The following is a 12,125-nucleotide window of genomic DNA, read 5'->3' on the forward strand; positions in this document are numbered from 1 at the left end:
TACAGCAAAATGCCACAGGCACTATCTGATGTGTGGAGACATTTCACTGCAGCTAATGTAGAACGAAAATCGTACATTTGCAAATACTGTGCCAAATCCTGCAAAGAATGCAACAAAGATGCAGAATCATCTGGCCAAGTGCATAAAGTTCCCTCAGCGCTCACAACAAGCAACCTCTGACAAAAGTCCCTCTACTTCTATTCGAGGTGAAAATTATGAATCCGACACCTTATCGATAGCAACAGCTCATGGTCCTTCTTGAATCAGACGTTTTTTGACTCAATGGAGGATTGTAGTCAGAGAAATGCTGATGAATGTCTTGCTCGAGCTGTGTGTGCAACTGGTTCACCTCTGATGCTCACAGGCAATGTGTATTGGAAGAGATTTCTGAATGTTCGCCCAGCATACACCCCTCCAACCAGACATGCTTTATCTACTAATTTGCTGGATGCAGAGTTTAACAGAGTTCAAGTGAAGGTCAAGGAAATCATAGAGAAAGCAGGCTGTATTGCAATCATCTCTGATGGGTGGTTGAATGTTTGGGGGCAAGGAATAATTAACTACATCATCTCCACCCCTCAACCTGTATTCTACAAGAGCACAGACACAAGGGACAGCAGACACACCGGTCTCTACATTACAGATGAGCTGAAGGCAGTCATCAATGACCTTGGACCACAGAAGGTATTTGCACCGGTGACAGACAATGTTGTGAACATGAAGGCTGCTTGGTCTAAAGTGGAGGAGTCCTACCCTCACATCACACCCATTGGCAGTGCTGCTCATGCATTGAATCTGAATTGAATGGCACTAAAAACAATGGACACACTCTACAAGAGAGCCAAGGAAATGGTTAGATATGTGAATGGTCATCACATTATAGCAGCAATCTACCTCACCAAGCAAAGTGAGAAGAATAAGAGCACCACATTGAAGCTGCCCAGCAACACCCGTTGGGGTGGTGTTGTCATCATGTTTGACAGTGTCCCGGAGGGGAAGGAGTCTCTCCAAGAAATGGCCATATCACAGTCTGCCGATATGGACAGCCCCATCAAGAAGATCCTCCTGGGTGACGTATTTTGGGAGAGAGTGATAAGCAGCCTGAAACTCCTGAAACCTATAGCAGTAGCCATTGCACGGATTGAGGGAGACTATGCCATCCTGTCTGATGTTCAGACTCTGCTTGCAGATGTAAGAGAAGAAATCCGTACTGCCCTGCCCACTTCACTGTTGCTCCAAGTACAGGAAACTGCAGTTCTGAAATACATCAAAAAGCGGGAAGACTTCTGCCTGAAGCCCATACATGCTGCAGCGTACATGTTGGACCCCAAGTATGCTGACAAGAACATCCTGTCTGGTGCAGAGATCAACAAGGCCTATGGTGTCATCACTATGTGTCTCACCACCTTGGCCTGGATGAGGGCAAGATTCTTGGTAGTCTGGCCAAGTACACTTCCAAGCAAGGGCTTTGGGATGGAGATGCAATATGGCAGTCGTGCCAACATATCTCATCAGCCACCTGATGGAACGGACTTTTTGGATCTGAGGCTCTTTCCCCTGTTGCCTCCATCATCCTCCAAATCCCACCAACATCAGCCGCCTCAGAGCGCAACTGGTCCTTGTTTGGGAACACACACACCAAAGCACGCAACAGGCTGACCAATACAAGGGTTGAGAAATTGGTGGCCATCCGGGCAAATTTGAGGCTTTCGAGCCTGACAACGAGCCATCCTCAACAAGGTTGGAAAGTGACAGTGAAGATGAGGCCTCAGAGTCTGATGTTCAAGAGGTGGATGTTGAGGAGTTCCAGGGAGAAGACATGGAAGCCTGAGAGGAAGACAACCAAAGCTTTAGTTTCTAGACTATCATTTTACAGATGTATGTTGAAAACGTTTTTGGGAGATGCGATGGATCATTGAGGATCATTCAATATTCCCTTACTTTTGTTGTTCAGTGAAATCATCCCATGTGAAGAGTCAACTAATTGAATTAAAGTTTAATTGGTAACAAAATAGTTTTTTTTATTTCTATTGGAAGGATTTAATCATTTGCAATTATGTCTACTTATGATAAGGCAAAAGGTTTATGTTTCTGTCTCCATATGATATGGTAAATATATCCAATGCAAAAAACATCTTTATTTAAATGGGAATAATATTAATTTGCATATATTTCCCTTAATTTCCATTATATTCGAGTAATTCCCATATATTCCCGTTAATTCCCACAGAAGGTTTCCACCTCTGAATATTCCCCAGAATGTGCAACCCTAGTCTTATATTGATGGAACGGTCCACAACTCTATACCCTAGACACCCACCTGAACGACCCAGATACTAATGAGAAGTCCCTATCTATTTTATGGGCCTGCTGTAAGCGGCCTGTGTGCAGCCAAAATGCGGTCAGAGACCTTCTAGAGCAGTACAGCTCCCTCAAGATTCTGAGCCTGCCTGGCAGGGTTGGTTCTGCAAAGCCAGAGCCCCCTGATGGGAGAGCATAATATACAAGGAAATTCTCAACGCTGCTAATGAGAACCTTGAAGACCTTGTACCTAGCCGGTGGGGATTCTGGTGGGGTGCCCCAACCCAGGCAGTGGCAGTGCTGGCAACACTGGCTGCAGTAACCCATGGGGAGGGCTTCACACTCAGACATTCAGAGAGGGGGCAAACTATTGTGGCCCTGGTGGCACAAAATAATCAAAGGTCTGACTGCACAGAGATGCTTGGGAATATGGGGCGACCGGTAGCCTAGCGGTTAGAGGCAGGTAGCCTAGCGGTTAGAGGCAGGTACCCTAGAGGTTAGAGGCAGGTAGCCTAGTGGTGGGGCGTTGGACTAGTAACTGAAAGGTTGCAAGATTGAATCCCCGAGCTGACAAGGTAAAAATCTATCGTTCTGCCCCTGAACAAGTCAGTTAACCCACTGTTCCTAGGCTGTCATTGAAAATAAGAATGTGTTCTTAACTGACTTGCCTAGTTAAATAAAGGTAAAATAAATAATAAAATGGTCCCAACGGGGGACCATGTGTGGGTGTTTCAGGGGAAGGGGGTGGATCTGACCTCCATCACCTAGGACGGGACAATGGTTAATCATTTCTGCCCATTTTTTTTTGCTCAGTTTTGCAGGCTTTCTCATACAGCTGCAATTGTATATGCATTTGTAAATCAAGACCTTTCTTGAATTTAGCTCTGGGATGGTGCAACTGTTGAGAGTCTGAGTCTATGGTTGTTGTGGGGGAAAGTGTGTGTGTGTGTGTGTGTGTGTGTGTGTGTGTGTGTGTGTGTGTGTGTGTGTGTGTGTGTGTGTGTGTGTGTGTGTGTGTGTGTGTGTGTGTGTGTGTGTGTGTGTGTGTGTGTGTGTGTCCCACAACTGTTGCGAGGGAGTAAAAGATATTAGGACAATATAGGATGAATCACAATAATTGTTTGCTAAAAAATAATTGCTTGCCATAATATAATTTTGGTAATGGCGAGACTGATGAGATGTAAAAATCCTTTGCATAAACTGCCTAGATTACTGCAAATATTAATAGCTAATTATGGAAAATAAGATAAGAAAAACAGGAACTTTAAATTGTTAATAGCTATATATAACACAAATCGAGGTGAGGGCGATGGAAATGCATTTGGCGGTTGATCTGCTTCTGTTCTGTGGGTGGCACTGTGTGCTCTTTTCAAAGGATGGGTCCCGGTCTCCCCGGGGTCATGGGATCCGGGGGGTCGGGGGTGGTCTGCCGGGCATTGGGATGACAACCCAACTTGGGATGAGGAGGGGTTTTAGCGGGTGGAATAGTGGGGACCAATTGGAGGTTTACTTAGTAGCAATGCAAATATCATGGTACAGCTATATAGACACTCAATCATCATGTTACTTTTTAATGGTACGTTTTGTGTCAGACCAGGGGGTTGGGTCAAAACGTTTACACAGATCAGACACGGACAGAGTATGATTAGCTCAGTTTCAAAGGTGTTTATTAAAATAATTGTCCAAAAGAAAAGAATCGGTCTCCCCCAAGAGACCCTCTCCGGGATACCGTCTTCTGGGCTCCGGGTCTTGCTGTATCCTGTGGGGATCAAAAACTGAACTCTCTCCTGTTACCTCTGGTACTGTCCCCAACTATACAGGAGTCCTTTCCTCCCCCAGTCTCTTCCCTGTGTGCCTCCCTTCTGGCAGATTTATGGGACTTGTACAGCTGGTGAGCAATCAGCCCTTGATTACTCACCAATCGCCAATCTGCCCCAATTAGTCCTGGCCGGAGAGCCCGTCGAGACCTGGCACGTCCAGCAGATAGAGCCATCGCCTCGTGATGTATACTCCGTCTGTCACCAGGCCTCGACGAGTCTCCTCCTGGTGGCTGACTTGCTGTACGCCACAGTTTACCAACATATATTTTGATAAATTGAATTGAAAGTTTCTCATTATGGTAAGTGGTGAAATAAGTATAGCCATTTATAATTGTAATGGCTTAGCAGATAATAAGAAAAGACGATCACTATTTACATGGCTAAAAGAGAAGGAATATATCTATTGTTTACAGGAAACTCAGTCAACTATTTTAGATGAAGTTTTGTGGAAAAAGGACTGGGGGGGTGAAATATATTTCTCCCATGGGGCAAAAGAAATTCAAAAGGGGTGATGATATTAATTAACAGTAATTTTGATCCAAATGTACAAATTGTTCAAACAGATCCTCAAGGTAGATGGATTATTTTAAATATGTTATTGGACCATAAACAGATATGGCTTATTAACCTATACGGTCCAAATAATGATGATCCAAGCTTCTTTGAAAATATATATAAGAATTTATCAACTCAACAAGCAACACTAGACTATTATTATGGTGGGAGATTTCAATACGGTCTTAAATACCTCTATGGATCGTAAAGGAAATCACAATACAAACTACAAACTATCACCCTCAGGCACTTTATGAATGCCATGGATATATTGGAATTAGTGGATATATGGAGGCTTAAATACCCTGACCTAGTGAGATATGCATGGCGGAGGCTTAATCAAGCTAGTTGTCTTGACTACTTTCTTATGTCATTCTCTCTGGCACCAAAAGTTTAAAAAGTGTTGCTAGGGGACAGAATGCGGTCGGGCCATCACATAATTGGCATATATATTACTCTTACAGAATTTCCACGTGGGCGAGGATATTGAAAATTTAATCAAAGCCTGTTGGATGATAACTTGTTTATAACTAGGACAGAATAATTTATAACTGACTTTTTCTGACATAACATAGGTACAGCAGATCCACTTATTGTATGGGACACTTTTAAATGTGCCGTTAGAGGCCATGCAATTTAGTACTCATTTATTAAACAAAAGCAATTTAGGTCGAAAGAGTCCATATTAACAGGAAATTGAAGGACTAACAGTACAGACAGATAGCAATAAAAACAGTACTATAGAGGCACAGAGTAAGTTAGAGGAAAAACTAAATGAAATGGAGGAATTTATTTAAAAAATATCAGTGTAATATATTATAAAAAATAAAGCGAACTGGATGGAATATGGGGAAAAATGCCCCAAATTCTTTTTCCATCTTCAACATAGAAATGCTACCAATGTTTTTTATTGAAACTTGTTACAAATGATGGAGTCACTCATGATTCACAGAATGATTTTTTGTAAGAGGAAGTAAAGTACTTTAAGAATATGTTTTTTCGTTTCAGTCTCCTCCATCTCCACTAACCAAAGCTAATTGTATGGATTTTTTCCCCAATGAATAATGTAAAATTAACATCTGTACAGAAAGACTCATGTGAAGGCCAAATTACAGAGGTGGAACTTCTTGATGCAATTAAAGCCTTTAAGTCTGGGAAAACTCCAGGGCTGGATGGCATAACAGTGGAGGTATAACTTTCTTTTACCATTATTAGCATGTTTTAACCACTCCTATATGAACGGTAGATTATCAGACACGCAACAAGAAGGTCAGGTTTCATTATTACTGAAACAGGATCCAAGTGGTAAATATAAAGATCCAGTCCATTTAAAAAATTGTGGCCTTTTATATTTCAGTGTTGAGATGCAAAAATTCTAGCTAAATGCTTGGCGCATAGAATTTAAAAGGTTTTGTCAGATATTATTCATCCTAATCAGACAGGTTTTTTACATGGACGACACATTGGAGATAATATAAGACAAATACTGGAAACAATAGAACACTATGAAATATCGGGGAAACCAGGCCTGGTTTTCATAGCTGACTTTGAAAAGGCTTTTGATAAGTTTCCTGTAAACAACAACTACCTAATACACACAATTTTCATTCACCCCTTTTAGATTTGTGTGTATTAGGTAGTTGTTGGGGAATTGTTAGATATTACTGCACTGTTGGAACTAGAAGCACAAGCATTTCGCTACACTCAAATTAACATCTGCTAACCATGTGTATGTGACCAATACAATTTGATTGGATTTGAAGTACGACTGGAGTTTATATATACATGGCTGGAATATTTCAATTTTGGAGAATCTCTCATAAAATGGGTTAGTTATGTATAGTAACCCTAGGTGTAAAATGGTAAATAATGGCTACATCTCAGAAAGTTTTAAACTGTCAAGAGGAGTAAAACAAGGATGTCCACTATCATCATATCGATGTATTATTAGCTGTTAAATTAGATCCAACAAAGGTGTCATTGGACAACTTGGATCCCTCCACAGCCTCATAGAGGATCTAGATACTTTTTGTAACCTCTCTGCATTAAAACCAAATTATGATAAGTCTACTATATTACGTATTGGATCACTAAAAAATACAACTTTTACATTAACGTGTAGTTTACCAATAAAATGGTCTGACGGGGATATGGACATACTCGGTATACATATCCCGGAAAGAAAGAAATGTTCTCACTCAAATACATTTTTATAGAAAGTTAGCAAAAATAGGTAAGATCTTGCTACCAAGGAAAGGAAAATACCTGTCTATTAGTGTAAAAATCACCCTGATTAACTCTTTACTCGTATCACAGTTTACCTATTTGCTTATGGTTTTGCCTACACTTAGTGACCTGCTTTTTATATTATATCAACAAAAAATATTTAATTTGTTTTGGAATGGCAAGCCAGAGAAAATTAAAAGGGACGATTTTATGTAATGAATATGAATTCGGAGGGCAGAAATGATTAAATATTAAAGCATTAGACCTCTCACTAAAGTCATCAGTCATACAAAAGTTATACTTAAATCCTAAATGGTTCTCTAGTAAATTAGTAAGAATGTCTCACCCCATGTTCAAGAATGGCCTTTTTTCTTTTATTCAGATTACAACTGCTCACTTTCAGTTATTTGAAAACGAAATAATCTCAAAATGATTGTTATTTTTTTAAACATGCCTTAGAAAGGTGGTTGAAATTTCAGTTTAATCCATCTGAAAAGACAAAAGAAATAATACAACAAATATTGTGGATAAACTCAATATACTAATTGGTGAAAAAAAAAAAAAATCCTAATAAAATGTGACTAATTTCTCCTGCAACTCGTCAGTCTATTCTTGTTCTGAGAAATGAAGGCTATTCCATGCGAGAAATTGCCAAGAAACTTAAGATCTCGTACAACGCTGTGTACTTCTCCCTTCACAGAACAGCACAAGCTGGCTCTAACCAGAATGGAAAGAGAAGTGGGAGGCCTCGGTGCACAGCCTTGGTGTTTATACTTGCGTACTATTGTTTGTACAGATGAACGTGGTACCTTCAGGCGTTTGGTTCATCCTTGGGAGCAATTTCCAGACTGGTGGAGGTCTAAAAAAGTTTTCTGAGGTCTTTTTTTCTGATTTCTTTTGATTTTCCCATGATGTCAAGCATAGAGGCACTGAGTTTGAAGGTAGGCCTTGAAATACATCCACAGGTACATCTCCAATTGACTCAAATTATGTCAATTAGCCTATCAAAAGCTTCTAAAACCATTACATAATTTTCTGGAATTTTCCAAGTTGTTCAAAGGCACTGTTAACTTAGTGAATGTAAACTTCTGACCCAATGGAATTGTGATACAGTGAATTATAAGTGAAATAATCTCTCTGTAAACAATTGTTGGAAAAATTACTTGTGGCATGCACAAAGTAGATGTCCTAACCGACTTGCCAAAACTATAGTTTGTTAACAAGAAATGTGTGGAGTGGTTGAAAAACGAGTTTTAATGACTCCAAACTGTAAACTTCAAACTTCAACTGTAGATATTCCGTAAAGAATCTGCCGTTTCCAGCTACAATAGTCATTTACAACATTAACAATGTCTACACTGTATTTCTGATCAATTTGATGTTATTTTAATGGAGAAAAAAATGTGTTTTTATATATTAAAAAAAGGACATTTCTAAGTGACTCAAACATTTGAACGGTTGTGTGTATGTATGTATGTATGTATGTATGTATGTGTGTGTGTGTGTGTGTGTGTGTGTGTGTGTGTGTGTGTGTGTGTGTGTGTGTGTGTGTGTGTGTGTGTGTGTGTGTGTGTAGTGTATGTATGTATGTATGTATGTATGTATGTATGTGTATACCCATCAAAAATATATGGGGGATTGGAAATTATGCAGAAAATTACATTCATGGAAGCAACAATCTATCCGTAATATTGTTTATTTTATTCCACCTTTTATTTAACCAGGTAGGCCAGTTGAGAACATGTTCTCATTTACAACTGCAACCTGGCCAAGATAAATCAAAGCAGTGTGACACAAACAACAACACAGAGTTACACATTGAATAAACAAACGTACAGTCAATAATACAGTAGAAAAACATCTATATACAGTGTGTGCAAATGAGGTAAGATAAGGGAGGTAAGGTAATAAATAGGCCGTAGTGGCGAAGAAATTACAATATAGCAATTAAACACTGGAGTGATAGATGTGCAGAAGAGATACTGGGGTGCAAAGGAGCAAAAACAATAATAACAATATGGGGATGAGGCAGTTGGATGGGCTATTTACAGATGGGCTATGTACAGGTGCAATGATCTGTGAGCTGCTCTGACAGTTGATCCACCCCCTAAAAAATAAATAAATAAACATTTTGCAACAGAATCACTGTAAATAAGACACCCCTGATCACCCATACACACAGTTCACTTCCATAACAGCCACATACAACATCATCACCTTGCTTCCTTCTGGCATTAATGTGCTCTCCTCCTCTCACCTTTTCCCTTCGCTTGTGCACATCAGCTGTCTGTGACTAGGCGGAAAAACCTTTCTAAGCCAAATCTTCATATCATAACCGCTAACCGCTACACACAGTCTACATCTTTGTCACCATATTAACGTTATAATCAACAAACTAGAACTAATGCGTTAGTAAACCTACAACCCAATCCATGTGTACAATCACACAGTACAGTGTACAGCAAGCCGTTTAGCAGTTACACCAGTGGGGCCCGGTGGCAATAAATTATAATTTATTTTAAACGAAAGCTTATCTTGACTTAGTTGGTAGAGTAGCAGTGTTGGATCGCCTTAGCCAGCTAGCTAACATAAATTGCATTCCTCTCCGTTTGAGTCAGGTTGTTGAATAGGCTAAATTTGCTGCATTAGCTAAATGAGTGAAAGGTAAACTGACAAATAAAAAAAATACAATGAAACATAGCTAACTCTCGCTCTTTCTCTCTCTTTGTATTGAAGTCAGTGCACCTAGAGGAGGACAGAAAGTAGCTGTCCTCCTGCTACACCCTCTATATAGCGGTACCCAAGAGGGTGCTGTTGATGGAACTTGCAAAACCGTGTGTTTTAATCAGTTATTCGGTGACGTGAATATTTTTAGTATAGTTTTATCTAAAAAGGATAACTTTTTTTTAAATGTTTCACAATTTATTTTTGCTTCTGAAATTCACTTAGAAGGATGATCCTCCCCTTTCTCCTCTGAGGAGCCTCTGTTGATACACACTTCATACCAGTACGTGTCTCTCATCACTGGTGATGGTGAGAGGGGGATTGGGTGATGGAGAGAGGGGATTGGGTGATGGAGAGAGGGGGATTGGGTGATGGGGGATTGGGTGATGGAGAGGGGGATTGGGTGATGGAGTGATGGTGAGAGGGGGATTGGGTGATGGAGAGAAGGGGATTGAGGGATGGAGAGAAGGGGATTGAGGGATGGAGAGATGGTGAGAGGGGGATTGGGTGATGGAGAGAAGGGGATTGAGGGATGGAGAGATGGTGAGAGGGGGATTGGGTGATGGAGTGATGGAGAGGGGGATTGGGTGATGGAGTGATGGAGAGGGGATTGGGTGATGGAGAGAAGGGGATTGAGGGATGGAGAGATGGTGAGAGGGGGATTGGGTGATGGAGAGAGGGGATTGAGGGATGGAGAGAAGGGGATTGAGGGATGGAGAGATGGTGAGAGGGGGATTGGGTGATGGAGAGAAGGGGATTGAGGGATGGAGAGATGGTGAGAAGGGGATTGGGTGATGGAGAGAGGGGGATTGGGTGATGGAGAGAGGGGGATTGGGTGATGGGGGATTGGGTGATGGAGAGGGGGATTGGGTGATGGAGTGATGGATTGGGTGATGGAGAGATGTGAGAGGGGGATTGGGTGATGGAGAGATGTGAGAGGGGGATTGGGTGATGGAGAGGGGGATTGGGTGATGGAGAGATGTGAGAGGGGGATTGGGTGATGGAGAGATGGTGAGAGGGGGATTGGGTGATGGTGAGAAGGGGATTGGGTGATGGTGAGAGGAGGATTGGGTGATGGAGTGATGGATTGGGTGATGGAGAGATGTGAGAGGGGGCTTGGGTGATGGAGAGGGGGATTGGGTGATGGAGTGATGGATTGGGTGATGGAGAGATGTGAGAGGGGGATTGGGTGATGGAGAGATGTGAGAGGGGGATTGGGTGATGGAGAGATGTGAGAGGGGGATTGGGTGATGGAGAGATGGTGAGAGGGGGATTGGGTGATGGTGAGAAGGGGATTGGGTGATGGTGAGAGGAGGATTGGGTGATGGAGTGATGGAGAGAGGGGGATTGGGTGATGGAGAGATGTGAGAGGGGGATTGGGTAATGGAGAGAGGGGGATTGGGTGATGGAGTGATGGAGAGGTGGATTGGGTGATGGAGAGAGGGGGATTGGGTGATGGAGAGGGGATTGGGTGATGATTGGGTGATGGAGAGATGTGAGAGGGGGATTGAGTGATGGAAAGGGGGATTGGGTGATAGAGAGAGGGGGATTGGGTGATGGAGTGATGGAGAGGGGGATTGGTGATATGGAGAGGGGAATTGGTGATGGAGAGATGGAGAGGGGGATTGGGTGATGGAGTGATAGAGAGGGGGATTGGGTGATGGAGAGGGGGATTGGTGATGGAGAGAGGGGTATTGGGTGATGGAGAGAGGGGTATTGGGTGATGGAGAGAGGGGGATTGGGTGATGGAGAGATGGGAGAGGGGGATTGGGTGATGGAGAGATGGGAGAGGGGGATTGGGTGATGGAGAGGGGGATTGGGTGATGTGAGACTGGTAGTGATGAAGAGCAGGAGGAATGTTACATTCAGGTGGATGAAGGGATGAATAAATGGATGGATGGATGGATGAATAATGGATAACTGACAAGAAGGGGGTCAGAGTGAGGGAGAGACCGAGTGATGAGGGAATGGTGACACAGATCTAAAGGTGTGAGACGGTCGGCTAGAATATTCTACCTGGTGACACAGGTGTTACTCTGTCTGGCTAGTGGCTTCCCTTCTTTTCTCCTCTCCTCTAATAGCCTCTTTTTCTCTCCTGGTCTCTTCTCCACCTCCTCTTTTATCTCCTCCTTCCATCTTCTCTTCTACCTGCTATCCATTATACATGTACTTCTCTTCCTCTCATCACCCTCCCTCCTCTCATCACTACCCCCTCCTCTCATCACTACCCCCTCCTCTCATCACAACCCCCCTCCTCTCATCACTACCCTCCTTCTCTCACCACCCTCCTTCTCTCATCACCCCCCTCCTCTCATCACCCTCCCTCCTCTCATCACTACTCCCCTCCTCTCATCACTACCCCCCTCCTCTCATCACCACCCTCCTTCTTTCACCACCCCCCTCCTCTCATCACCCCCCATCCTCTCATCACCCCCCTTACGTTTCACCTCTTTTATTCTTTCTGCTCATTTTTCCATCCCTGACATGTCCATCCCATGG

The 12,125-nt window shown here is 42.5% G+C and overlaps 1 protein-coding gene across 2 annotated transcripts in view; it reads left to right on the forward strand.

Moving 5' to 3' along the window:
* LOC106581510 (syntaxin-1A) overlaps positions 1–12,125 on the forward strand; it is a 237,638-nt gene that overhangs the window by 59,702 nt on the left and 165,811 nt on the right. The window lies entirely within an intron of this gene.

Source organism: Salmo salar, chromosome 20, assembly GCF_965601325.2.
Source record: "Salmo salar chromosome 20, fSalSal1, whole genome shotgun sequence".
In the NCBI taxonomy this organism is placed as follows: Eukaryota; Metazoa; Chordata; class Actinopteri; order Salmoniformes; family Salmonidae; genus Salmo; species Salmo salar.